This window comes from Puma concolor, chromosome A1, assembly GCF_028749965.1.
Source record: "Puma concolor isolate L17-30 chromosome A1, mPumCon1.1.hap2, whole genome shotgun sequence".
NCBI lineage: Eukaryota > Metazoa > Chordata > Mammalia > Carnivora > Felidae > Puma > Puma concolor.
In genome coordinates this window covers 151,137,682-151,151,076 of record NC_141667.1, presented here as the reverse complement: position 1 = coordinate 151,151,076, position 13,395 = coordinate 151,137,682, and the positions used below count along the sequence as shown (strand labels likewise).

The following is a 13,395-nucleotide window of genomic DNA, read 5'->3' as shown; positions in this document are numbered from 1 at the left end:
TAATCTCCACACCCAACATGGGGCTTGAACTCACAACTTCAAGATCAAGAGTCAAATGACTGAGCCAGCTAGGTGCCCTGTTAATAAATTTATTTTTATTATTATTTAAAAAAATTTTTTTAACGTTTATTTATTTCTGAGACAGAGAGAGACAGAGCATGAGTGGGGGAGGGGCAGAGAGAGAGGGAGATACAGAATCAGAAGCAAGCTCCAGGTTCTGAGCTGTCAGCACAGAGCCCGATGCAGGGCTCGAACTCACAAACCGTGAGATCATGACCTGAGCCGAAGTTGGTCGCTCAACCAAGCCACCCAGGCGCCCCTAATAAATTTTTTAAATGAACATGCTTATTATATAATTCAACACTGTTTAAAAATACCAAATCCCATCACCTGGTGTAACTACCATTATATCACATTCGTGTTAATATAAAAAAAAAAAAACAAACAGGAAACAAAATTAAACTATACATGATTCCTTAATGTGATTTAAAAAAAAAAAAAGAAAAAAATTAAAAAATGATGGAACTATAGAACTTTTGTTTGCTATAAAAGATTTTCTAAAACTGATCTAAGATTAACAGAGATTCTAAAAACATTAAAGGTTACAAATCTTAGTTTTAACTGCATATTTTGCTTTTAAACTTGATTGCCTACAATGAAAGTGAAATAGACCATCATTGTACATTTCCCCCATCCACTCATTACATACTTTTTCTATCAAAAGCTTGTATCATCTCCAAGGAAGATAAGTAAATGGTCAATAAATACACGCAAAGATGCTCGATTTCATGAACCATCAAGGAAACCCTAATCAAAGCCACAATGCTTCTTTCATGCCCACTAAGATGGCTAAATCAAAAAGACATATGTAACAATTGTTGCCAAGGAGTGGAGAAATTGTAACCCTTGTACAAGGTGGTTTAGAATGCAGAATGATGCAGAAACTTTCAGAACAGTCTGGCAGTTACTCAAAAAGTTAAACATTTACCATATGATCTAGTAATTCCACTAAGTACCTACCTGACAGAAATGAAAATGCCCACAAAGAAACTTGTACACAAATGTTCACAGCAGTATTATTCTTAGAGCCAAAAAGTAGAAACAATCTGTGATGCTTTGATTTATAACAAAAAATATACATTTGATCTTCATCTCTGTTTCCAGAATGGAGCTCCTAAAATCCTTGGAATTTCTGAAGTGATTAAAACAGTAAAGGTGTCTTTTATTACAGGTGCTCCTTTCAAGGACACCAGAGTTTAACCTTAAATGAGGTGACTTTTTTAATGCCCCCATAAATGGGGACTTGTTGCCAGGGACACCAAGCAGGATTAGAGAATTGAAATTTTCAGTCTTCACCAGCCCCCATCCCCAACCACCAGGGAGAAGAGAGGGGGGAGAAGTTGTATCAATCACCAGATTTAATCAACCGTGCCTAATGAAGCCTCTGAGGGAATCTGTTAACTATGGAGTTCTGAGCTTTCAAGAGTAGGGAACACAGGGAGGTATGGGGAAGGCGAGGGGTCTGGAAAGAGCATGGAAGTTTCTTACCTGTTCCCTACACCTTGCTCTATGGGATCTCTTCCATTGGCTGTTCCTGAGGTTTTATAATAAGCCAGTAATCTAGTAAGTAAACTCTTCTCCTGGTTCTGTGAGCTGATAATAGCAAATTAATTAAACCCAAGGAGAGGATGATCCTGGGAACCTCTGGATTTGTAGCTCCTCAACTGAAAGCACAAGATAACCTGGACTTGTGACTAGTGTCTGAAGTTGAAGGGAGCAGTTCCGTGGGACTGAACCCTTAACTTGTGGTACCCGACACTAGTGTCAGAATTGAGTTCAATTATAGGACACCCAGCTGAGGTGGTGTCACAGAATTGCTTTAAGTGTAGAAAACCGGCACATCCAGTGTTGAAGTAAAGTAGTATTGTAGTAGAGTACTGAGTAGACAAGACACACAGGAGTGTGTTTTTACACAGATAAATAAATACAATGATACACAGATAAATAAATACAATGATACACAGATAAATAAATACAATACAATTCCATGTGTGATATCCACACATGGAACATTATTCAGCCACTAAAAGGAATGAAGTACTAATACATGCTACAACACGGATGAATCTTGCAAACATTATCCTAAGTATTAAGAAGGCAGTCACAAAGACCACAAGAAAATGTTTGGAACAGGCAAATCTATAGATGTAGAAAATAAACTACTGGCTACCTAGGGCTAGGGGACCGGAAGGAAATGGGAAGTGACTGCTAATGAGTATAGGGTTTCTTTTGGGGTGCTAAAAATGTTTTAAAAGTGAATGTGATAATGGTTGCACACCTGTGAATAAACGAAAACCCACTGACTGTGCACTTTAATGAATTATAGGATATGTGAATTATATCTCAATAAAACAGTTACATAAAAAAGTTTATAGCATAACAGAGAACAAAGCACAAAATAACATATGCAAAACAATTTGCATGTATACAATAATTAGATGAAAAAGTAACAGAAGATTCTATTCATAAGAAGAACCAGAAGGTAAAATACCTATGAATAAATCTACCAAGAAGTATATAGGACTTCTACAAAAAAACAAATGGAAAGACATCCTATAGGGAAGCCTGGGTGGCTAAGTTGGTTAAGCATCTGACTTCAGGTCATATTACAGTTTGTGAGTTTGAGACCCACATTGGGCACTGCACTGATAGCTCAGAGCCTGGAGCCTGCTTCGGATTCTGTGTCTCCCTCTCTTTCTGCCCCTCCCTGCTTGTGCTCTCTTTCTCTCTCAAAAATAAATAAGCAAACATTAAAAAAAAAAAAAAAAAAAGTATCCTACAAATCACCCTAATTTATAAAACAACATGATCATGATAAAAATGCCAGGACCAGATAAGTTGATTCTGAATTTCATTATTGAAAAAAGTTGCCAACTATCATCTGTCAAAATTATAAACACATACACCCTTTTGACCTACATATACATTAGAAAGGATGCAAAACAATCTACAAGGTTATTCACTGTAGCAGTGGTTTGTCATAGACTGAACATCAATATAGTACTACTTAAATAAGTTACAGGGGTGCCTTGAGCCCTTCATCCGGCTACACACATGGAACCTACTTGAGATTCTTTCTTTCTCTCTCTCGAAAATGGGAAGGGAGAGGGAAGGAGGGAGAGGGAAGGAGGGAGAGGGAGAGGGAAGGAGGGAGAGGGAGAGGGAAGGAGGGAGAGGGAAGGAGGGAGAGGGAAGGAGGGAGAGGGAAGGAGGGAGAGGGAAGGAGGGAGAGGGAGAGGGAAGGAGGGAGAGGGAGAGGGAAGGAGGGAGAGGGAGAGGGAAGGAGGGAGAGGGAGAGGGAAGGAGGGAGAGGGAGAGGGAAGGAGGGAGAGGGAGAGGGAAGGAGGGAGAGGGAGAGGGAAGGAGGGAGAGGGAGAGGGAAGGAGGGAGAGGGAGAGGGAAGGAGGGAGAGGGAGAGGGAAGGAGGGAGAGGGAGAGGGAAGGAGGGAGAGGGAGAGGGAAGGAGGGAGAGGGAGAGGGAAGGAGGGAGAGGGAGAGGGAAGGAGGGAGAGGGAGAGGGAAGGAGGGAGAGGGAGAGGGAAGGAGGGAGAGGGAGAGGGAAGGAGGGAGAGGGAGAGGGAAGGAGGGAGAGGGAGAGGGAAGGAGGGAGAGGGAAGGAGGGAGAGGGAAGGAGGGAGAGGGAAGGAGGGAGAGGGAAGGAGGGAGAGGGAAGGAGGGAGGAAAAATTACAGTGATAAGAGAACTATCTATTATTTAGAATCTCTCCACAGTACAATGTTACATGGGAAAAAAAGCAAAGTGCAGAAATTTGTACATAATATACTATCTTTTGAATTAAAAATAAGGTGTAGGGGCACCTGGGTGGCTCGGTTGGTTAAGTGTCCTGACTTCGGTTCAGGTCATGATCTTACAGTTTGTAGGTTCGAACTCTGCGTTGGGCTCTGTGCTGACAGCTCAGAGCCTGGAGCCTGCTTCAAATTCTGTGTCTCCCTCTCTCTATGCCCCTCCCCTGCTCATGTTCTATCTCTCTCTGAGAGATATTTAATGAATACACATTAAAAAAAATTTTTTTTAAATACGGTGTGGAATAAGAAACTGTATTTGTATTTACATATGTATGGAAGGACTCCAGAGGTGTATAAAAGAAACTAATAACCCTGTGTATGAATGCATACGTGTGTGCATGCTGGGAGGTATAACGGGAAAAGGGGGATGAAAGGGAGACTTCCACTGTATACTTTATATTCTCCATGTCCCCTTTTCCTGTGATGTCCTTAACTCCACTTTCTCCTGGCTAATATCATTAACTCAGTAGTCAGCTATTCTAGGATGTTTTCCCTGATCCTGCCAAGCTGGCTAAGACCGTCTTAAAGAAAAGATAATATAATAGGTCAAGCTTTCTGTCCTGTATTTATCATGGTTTTATAATTATCTTCTTGTGGGAGTCTTCTATAGCCTGTAAGATTCCTGAAACCTTATGTCTCATCACCTTCCACATCAGAAGTCTCAGAGTAAATGAATAACATGTAAGTGATTTCCAGTAAGTTAGTGATGGCCTCAAAACTAGTATTGTGCATGTCCTGCCTCCACTTGAGTTTCCCTCCTCTCTTGTTTACCTGTCCGCACTCTAGACTTCCCTAGAGTAGACATCAGGGTCACCGAGAGGGTGGACAGCTGCACAAGCTGTTAACATTCTGAAAGCTACTTGACTCTGGAGTTACACTTACCACAACTACCGAAAAGAGCTAAATGTAGTACTATCTTTAAAAAATTCAGAAGAACTTGGGACGCCTAGGTGGCTTTGTCAATAAAGCGTCCAACTTCAGCTCAGGTCATGATCTAACAGTTCATGAGTTCGAGCCCCATGCCGGGCTCTCTCTGCTGTCTGTGCAGAGCCTGCTTTGGATCCTCTGTTCCCTCTCTCTCTGCCCCCCACCCTCACTCATGCATGCTTTCTCTCTCTCTTTCTCAAAAATAAACATTAAAAAAAAAAATCATACTGGCACAAAAACAGGCACTCAGACCAATGGAACAGAATACAGAACCCAAAAATAGACTCACAAACATATGGCCAACTAATCTTTGACAAAGCAGGAAAGAATATCCAATGGATAGACAGTCTCTTCAGTAAGTGGTGGTGGGAAAGCTTGCCAGTGACATGGAGAAAAATGAACCTGGACCACTTTCTTCCCCATACACAAAAATAAACTCAAAATGGATGAAAGACCTCAATGTAAGACAGGAAGCCATCAAAATCCTCGAGGAGAAAGCAGGCAAAAATCTCTTTGATCTTTGCTGCAGCAATTTCTTACTCAACACGTCTCCGGAGGCAAGGGAAACAGAAGCAAAAATGAACTATTGGGACCACATCAAAATAAAAGGCTTCTGCACAGCAAAGGAAACAATCAGCAAAATGGAAAGGCAACCGACAGAATGGGAGAAGATATTTGCAAATGACATATCAGATAAAGGGTTAGTATCCAAAATCTATAAAGAACTTATCACACTCAACACCCAAAAAACAAATAATCCAGTGAAGAAATTGGCAAAAGACATGAACAGACACTTCTCCAAAGAAGACATCCAGATGGCCAACTGACACATGAAAAAATGTTCAACATCCCTCATCATTAGGGAAATACAAATCAAAACCACAGTGAGATCCCACCTCACACCTGTCAGAATGGCTCACATTAACAACTCAGGCAACAACAGATGTTGGCGAGGATGCGGAGAAAGAGGATCTCTTTTGTACTGCTGGTGGGAATGCAAACTGGTGCAGCCACTCTGGAAAACAATATGAAGGTTCCTCAAAAAATTAAAAATAGAACTACCCTACAATCCAGCAATTGCACTACTAGGTATTTATCCAAGGGATACAGGTGTGCTGTTTCAAAGGGACATATGCACCCCAATGTTTCTAGCAGCACTATCAACAATAGCCAAAGTATGGAAAGAGCCCAAATGTTCATCGATGGATGAATGGATAAAGAAGATGTATGTGTGTGTGTGTGTATGTATGTATGTACGTACACACACACACACACACACACACACACACACAAATGGAGTATTACTCGGCAATCAAAAAGAATGAAATCTTGCCATTTGCAACTACGTGGATGGAACTAGGGGGTACTATGCTAAATGAAATTAGTCAGAGAAAGACAAATATCATAGGACTTCACTCACGAGGAATTTAAGATACAAAACAGATGAACACAAGGGAAGGGAAGCAAAAGTAATATAAAAACAGGGAGGGGGAGAAAACATAAAAGACTCTTAAATATGGAGAACAGACGGTTACTAAAGGGGTTATGGGAGGGGGGATGTGGGCTAAATGGGTATGGGGCATTAAGGAATCCACTCCGGAAATCATTGTTGCACTGTACGCTAACTTGGATGTTAATTTTAAAAAATTTAAAAAAAAGAAAATCAGAAGAACCTGATCCAGAATTTGAGCAACATGGTCTACCACTCTTCATGGAAAAACATAAAGAAAGCTTACTCAAACTAGACTCAAACTCAACTGAAGCCTTCAAAATGTCAGAAAATGTCACAAACTAGAAAAGGCTAATGTGTGACCCTACAGCTAAAGGCACCTGATTTATAGATCATTTAAAAACTACCAAGGAGGACCCCCCGCCCTCCATGGCCCCTGCACCCACTCTCCTGGGTGCCCAGCAGGCAAAGGTGCTGGAGGACATGCTGTGAGAACAGTCTGAGCCGCTGCCCTAGCTGGCCACCATCTGCCAGTTCAAGTGGTTACCTCCAACTGGTGCTGGAGCAGGAGCATGTGGCCAACACCAAAGAGTATGAGTGGATAAAAAAATCTGAACTTTGGTTTTGCCAAACTGAAGGCACTTGTGCTATTTCTTCCCCAGAGCAGGAAGCACAGCAAAGCTGATATCCTTAAAGGTGCAACTGAATACATGTAAGTTCCCAGTGATATTTTCAAAAGAGCCAAAGACTCAGAAGAAAATCCAGATCACCAGAACTATAGCAACAATACTTCTGAACCACATATATCCTTGGCTAGAAATCTATCGAGAAACAACACCCAATATGCCAGCTGTATTGTGGGCTTGAAGAATGAGGAGGAAAGGCCCGGGGCAGATGGTAGCAGTGGTGAGTCAGCATACACTTAGTCGCCAGAGCATGATGTCTAGGACTGGAGAGATCTCCCCAACCGGGAGTCTGGACAGATTCTTAGAAGTGGATGTCCTGAGTCACAGGCTTCCCCAAGTATGCGAAGTGAAAAGGCCAGACCAGGCCTACCTCCTAGAGACACATGCAGTCTTGAAAGTTTGAAAAAAAAAAAAGACTCCCAAGGAGTCCAGACCTAAGTTCCTATATCCTGGAAGGTTCCTTAGTGTGACTCTGGTCAGTATATCTCTCCCTACCTGCACTGCCGCCTCAAGGGCCTGGAACAAGTACCTGTTCTGGGCTACAGATGTACCTCAAAAGCAGGCAGTCACAGTGCTGCCACAACACAATGGAAGAACAAGAGGAACATGAAAGTTGTTTGTTACCTGCAGATTCTTTATGTAGAATTTAAAAATTTGTACATATCTGAATTTCAGCTTCCTGTAACAATAAAATAATTTGCTGTTGACCAACCACCCTACTGAAGGAAAGAAAAACTAGATGAAAACTGGGTACAAAACACAAAAATGAATTTGAAAGCACCAGAGAACTACCAAGGCAGCAAAGAGATGAGAGACAAAGAGCTCAGAAGAGAAGTACCAGGTAGGACAGGTCCCACATTACCTTTGGCAAAATATGCAGAATCACAAGCAGCTAAGGCAAGTAGATGAGGCGAAAGCAGAGAGGCTGAGGTGCTAAGCAAAGCTTTAATCCCTCTTCCACCGCTGGGGAAACAACACAGGAATTCGGGAACCATCACAGAAGACCCTGCTAAATCATCAAGATTCTAGTTAGGATCTATAAATGGTGGGGGGGGTGGGGGGGTGCCTGGATGGCTCAGTTGGTTAAGCTCAGGTCATGATCTCACAATTTGTGAGTTCAAGCCCCGCATAGGGCTCCCATGCTGACAGCGCAGAGCCTGCTTGGGACTCTCTCTCTCCTGCTATCTCTTTCTGCCCCTCCCCTGCTCATGCTCATACTTCCTCTCAAAAATAAATAAATAAACTTAAAAAAAAAAAAAGAAGATCTATAAATGTAGTAAGTAAGACCTGCAATAAGCCAACCCAATGAACACCACACAAAAGGAGATAAATCCTTGATTAGATTATGGTCAGCTGCTCCTACCGTGACTACCTGCCCAAGGACAAAAGTAAATCCACCCGTAAGGAAAAAGAACACCATCCAGACTATCAAATTATTCTACCATTTCATACAATTTCCAGAACTCAATGAAAATCACCAAAGTGGGGTGACTGGGTGGCTCAAGTAAGTGTCTGACTCTTCATTTTGGCTCAGGTCATGATCTCACAGCTATGAGATCAAGCTCTGCAGCAGGATTCATGTGGATCCTCCTTAAGATTTGCTGTCTGCCCCTCCCCCGCTCATGTGCATAGGCACACTCTCTCCCTCTTTCTGAAAGAGAGAGAGAGAGAGAGAGAGAGAAAAGGAAGGAAGGAAAGGAAAGGAAAGGAAAGGAAAGGAAAGGAAAGGAAAGGAGGAAGGAAGGAAGGAAGGAAGAAAGAGAGAGAGAAAGAAAGAAAGAAAGAAAGAAAGAAAGAAAGAAAGAAAGAAGAAAGAAAATTACCAAAGTATTGAAAACCAAAAGAAAAACAACAAAACAGAACTCCCAGGAGATTTGGATATTGGAGTTATCAGACACAATCTTAAAAAAAAACTATGATGGGGGCACCGGGGGGCTTGGCTGGTTGAGCAATCAACTTCAGCTCAGGTCATAACCTTGCAGTTCATGGGTCTGAGCCCTACATCAGACTCCTGCTGTCAGCACAGAGCCCACTTTGGAGCCTCTGTCCTCCTCTGCCCCTCTCCCACTTGCACTGTCTCAAAAATAAACAAACATTGAAAAAAAAAAAAAAACAAACCTATGATGGACTTGCATTTTAGGCAAGAAAGAGTGACACATACTAGATTTACCCTCCTACATAAAACAACTAAAAACCAAACAAAAATATGAAAAATTGAGTTTCAGACATTAGACATCAAGTAGCACGGGACAATAATCATTGACAGATGGGACACAGACAAGGTGAGCCTTTGTGACAGTTGTGCCTGGACGGCTTCCTTAGAGTGGTGTGGGGAGATGGAACCCAAGTGGAGTCTGGTGGTCTATGTGAATTGAGATGAAGCTGTCAGTCCAGGGACATCAAGGTGGCTACAGTTCACAGGGCAAAGTGCCAGAGAGAGCTACACAGATAGAAAGCTCTAAAGATCTGAAGATCCTCCTGAGTCTTCAGCTGAGTAATGATCGGCAAATGCATATGAACAGAATCTGAGACCAGAGATGGGGGAGGACAAACAGAAAAGGGCAGAGGAAACAAACCTTAGATAGATCACACAGGACAAGGAATAGTTTGTGTTCCCATCAGATGGAAAATTTCATAATTCAGAGAATTTAGAAAGGTAGTACTTAAAGCAGATCTTGAGAAAAATCAAACTGTTTCCAAATAATTCAACTGCATCCCAGAACAAAGCTCAGGAGTATTTATAGGAGTACAAAACCTTCAAGCACCCAAAAAAGTAAAATTCACAATGCAATGTGACTAATACAAAATTACCAGACATGCAAAAGGAGAGAAAGAAAAAGAGCAATGGGTAGAGGGAAAGTGAAAAGGAATCATAACCAATCCAATCTATCTAAAAAGACAGAATTAGCAAATAAGGACATTAAAAGTTATTTTAACTGTATTACATACCCTCAAAAAGGTAGAGGCAAAATGTTAAGTAAAGGCATGGAAGATTAAAAAAAAAACACACTTTTAACTTCTAGTCATGAAAACACTATTACTGGATGAGATTAACAGCAAATTAGATATTGTAAAAATTAATGAAATTAAAGACAGCAATAAAAACTGTCTAAAAAAAAAAGGAACAAATTAATAAACAGGATTAGTGAGCTATAAGGGAACTTCAAGATACAAGTACAGTAAAACCTTGGATTCTGAGTAACTTCTTCTCTTAGTGTTCCACAAGTAAACATTTCTTTTTAAAAAAAATTTTTTTTAATGTTTATTCATTTTTTGAGAGAGAAGAGAGACAGAGCATGAGTGGGAGAGGGGAGAGAGAAAGAGGGAGACACAGAATCCAAAGCGGGCTCCAGGATCTGAGCTATCAGCACAGAGCCTGCCTGACATGGGGCCCAAACTCATGAACCACAAGTTCATGACCTAGCCAAAGTCAGATGTTTAACTGACTGAGCCACCCAGGTGCACCGATGAGCAAACATTTCTAGCACATTTTAACTTGAAAAACGAGCCATGTCTTGCAATAAGAGTAGTATATGACGCTGAACGTCACATGATCACAACTGAGCCAATGGTTCTTCTTTCTCTCTCTCATTGCAGGATTGTGGGTGATCCTCTCCCATGGCTGTGGTGCTTGCAGAAATCAGTGATTTCTTTTAGAATGTTGGAAGGGCACTAGTGTATTTTTTGTCGACTTCAAAGCACCTATGGACAGTCCTTTTCCACTAAGGAGTAAGCTTAGGAATTCTTTGCTTCATTCTAGGTCAGGCTGCCTGCAGGGACCCTTTCCTCTGTCTTACTGCCAGTTACATTAACTACAGTATATAACAAGAGTTTATTAATACTGCACTGTAGTAAACATCCATGAGAGCACGTACAATGGCTCCCATGCAGAAAAAGGTTGAAAAGAAAGGCTGTAAGAAGGAGATGATTACAGTGGAAGTTAAGAAGAACATCATGGAGGGACGCCTTGGGTGGCTCAGCCGGTTGAGCGACCAACTTCAGCTCAGGTCATGATCTCACGGTTTGTGAGTTCGAGCCCCACATCAGGTTCTGTGCTGACAGCTCAGAGCCTGGAGCCTGCTTCTGATTCTGTGTCTCCCTCTCTCTCTGCCCCTCCCCCACTCATGCTGTCTCTGTCTCAGAAATAAACATTTAAAACAAAAAAAAGCAAATCATCCAGAAGCATGAATGAGGTATGAGGGTGGCCGAAATTGAAAGATTTTGTAAGAAGTCTACATGTGCATCTCATCTGTAGAGAAGGAGGAGAAAAGGCGGAGGAATCCCTCACTTCAAATGAGATTAGGGAGATGTGTAAAATGTGGGAAACAGTCCAAAATTTTGTAAAAAAGCACCACCTGAATAAGGCTGTGGCAGTGCAAGTGATGAATCTGTTTCACAATAATACAATATTCCATTTCTGAGAAATCCTCAATGACAAAAGCCAAGTGTCATTGGATAGGTTCCTTGTTAAAGCTGCACCAAAAGAAAAAGATTCCATTGAGCCAATGAGTAACAGTGATTCCGTTAGGGATACTGGAAGTCGTCCTACACAATAACCCTCCTCTCTCATCTACCTCACATCAGTCATGAAGGTTTTCAAAGGTAAGTGCAGGTTAATTTGTTTATTTTTCTTTATAATTTTGTATTTTCTTTATTATTTTGTATTATATTACAGTATTGTAATCATTTTTATATGCATATTTTTGGTTGTGGAACAAATCATCTGAGTTTCCATTATTTCTTATGTGGAAATTTGCTTTGATAGACAAGTGCTTTCTTTGGATTACATGAATGTTTCTGCAACGAATTATACTCACAAACCAAGGTTTTACTGTAACTGTATTCCAAAAAAGGTGGGGAGTGGAGGGAAGAATATAAAAAATTACTTAAAGAGTAGCCTAAACTCTTTCAAATTTTCTGAAAACTATTAACCTACAGATCCAAGAGGTTCAACAAAACCTAAGCACAAGAAAAAAAAAGACACCAAAATACATCATAATCACATTGCTTAAAACCAGTAATAAAGAAAAAAATCTTAAAGCAGCCACAGAAAAGGGACATACATAAAAGAGGCAAGGGTAAGAACAACAGCAGACTGCTCATCAAAAACAATGCAAGCACAAAGATGGAACAGGATCTTTAAAGTACTTCAAGATGAAAACTGTTAACCCAGAATTCTATACCCAGAAAAATTATCTTACAAAAAAGAAGGCAAAATAAAAAGACTTTTCAAACATGAAACCTGAACAAACCAGCAAGCATACCTCCACCACAGGAAATACTAAGGGGAAGTCCTTCAATCAGACAGAAAATGAGAACAGAAAAAAACTTGCCTATACACAAAGAATCAAGAACACTGGAAATAGTAAGTACATGGGTAAATAAAAACAACTTTTCCTAATACTTCAGTGTTTAAAGCAAAAATAACAATATATTGTGAGATTTATAACACATATAAGGAAAATATATGACAGCAACAGCACAAACACCAGGAGAAAAGAAACAAGTAGACTGTTAAAACTCTCATACTAAATATGAAGTAATAGAATATAACTTGATATACTTTATATTAATCCTAAAGAATTAGACATTATTAAACAAAGAATTATAGCTTACTAGTCAACAAGGAGATAAAATGCAATTTTACAAAAAATACTGAGTTAATTCAAAATGAAAAAGGCAACAAAAAAAGATTATGAAAATGGAAAATAAATCACATGACAACAGATTTAAGCCCAACTAAAAGAACTGAAAAGAGAGAAACCAGCTAGTATCCACTGGAAGCACCTATCTGAGAACATCATCACAGCTGGGAGGAGTTTAGTGCAACTCAATTACGAGAGCAAAGTGTCCACAATAAGTCAAAAAAGCAGTCTGGACCCCAGGAATTCCAAAAACTGGCCAGCCAAGGCCCCCCACTGGGGGGGGGGGGCAGGGGGGACACAGACACTCTCTAAAAATGAGAGCAGGGAACAGAATCAGGAAGTTTCACTCTGCAAAAACCAGAAGAGGAAGCTCTAAAGTTAGAAAAACAATCCTGAATTACACCTTCTAAAAGTTCAGAAAAATGAAGTTTAAATAAAAATGAACAGAAAAGTTATATGGTCAAATCTCATAGAAGCTGTTAAGTTTTTTTAAAAGTAACAGAATAACTAAACTCCCTATGGACAAGGAAAGCATACCACAAACATGCTCAAAAAACTACTTATAATTTCAAACGGAGCTAAAAATTTGACATTAAGAAATGATAAAAAAAAACATAAATAAGAATTAGAAAAACTCAGTAAAGGAAAACTAAACTACCAAGAACTTAATGATGAATAACCACAAAAAGAGTATGCTTTTACAAAAAGAGGAAATTTTTAAAAATCACAAATAAATGAAGAACTAAGGGTTCAGAATCAATTGTTTTGTTATACACCAGCAATGAACAATTGGAATTTGACATTAAAAACAGCAATACCAT

At 40.3% G+C, this 13,395-nt stretch overlaps 1 protein-coding gene and 1 pseudogene across 4 annotated transcripts in view; one reads left to right on the top strand and one right to left on the bottom strand.

Annotated features, from left to right (window-relative positions):
- The window catches only part of CNOT6 (CCR4-NOT transcription complex subunit 6), a 76,513-nt gene that overhangs the window by 33,438 nt on the left and 29,680 nt on the right, over positions 1 to 13,395 (bottom strand). The gene's annotated exons all lie outside the window — the stretch shown is intronic.
- Positions 6,673 to 7,332, top strand: LOC112861682 (factor in the germline alpha pseudogene; annotated as a pseudogene).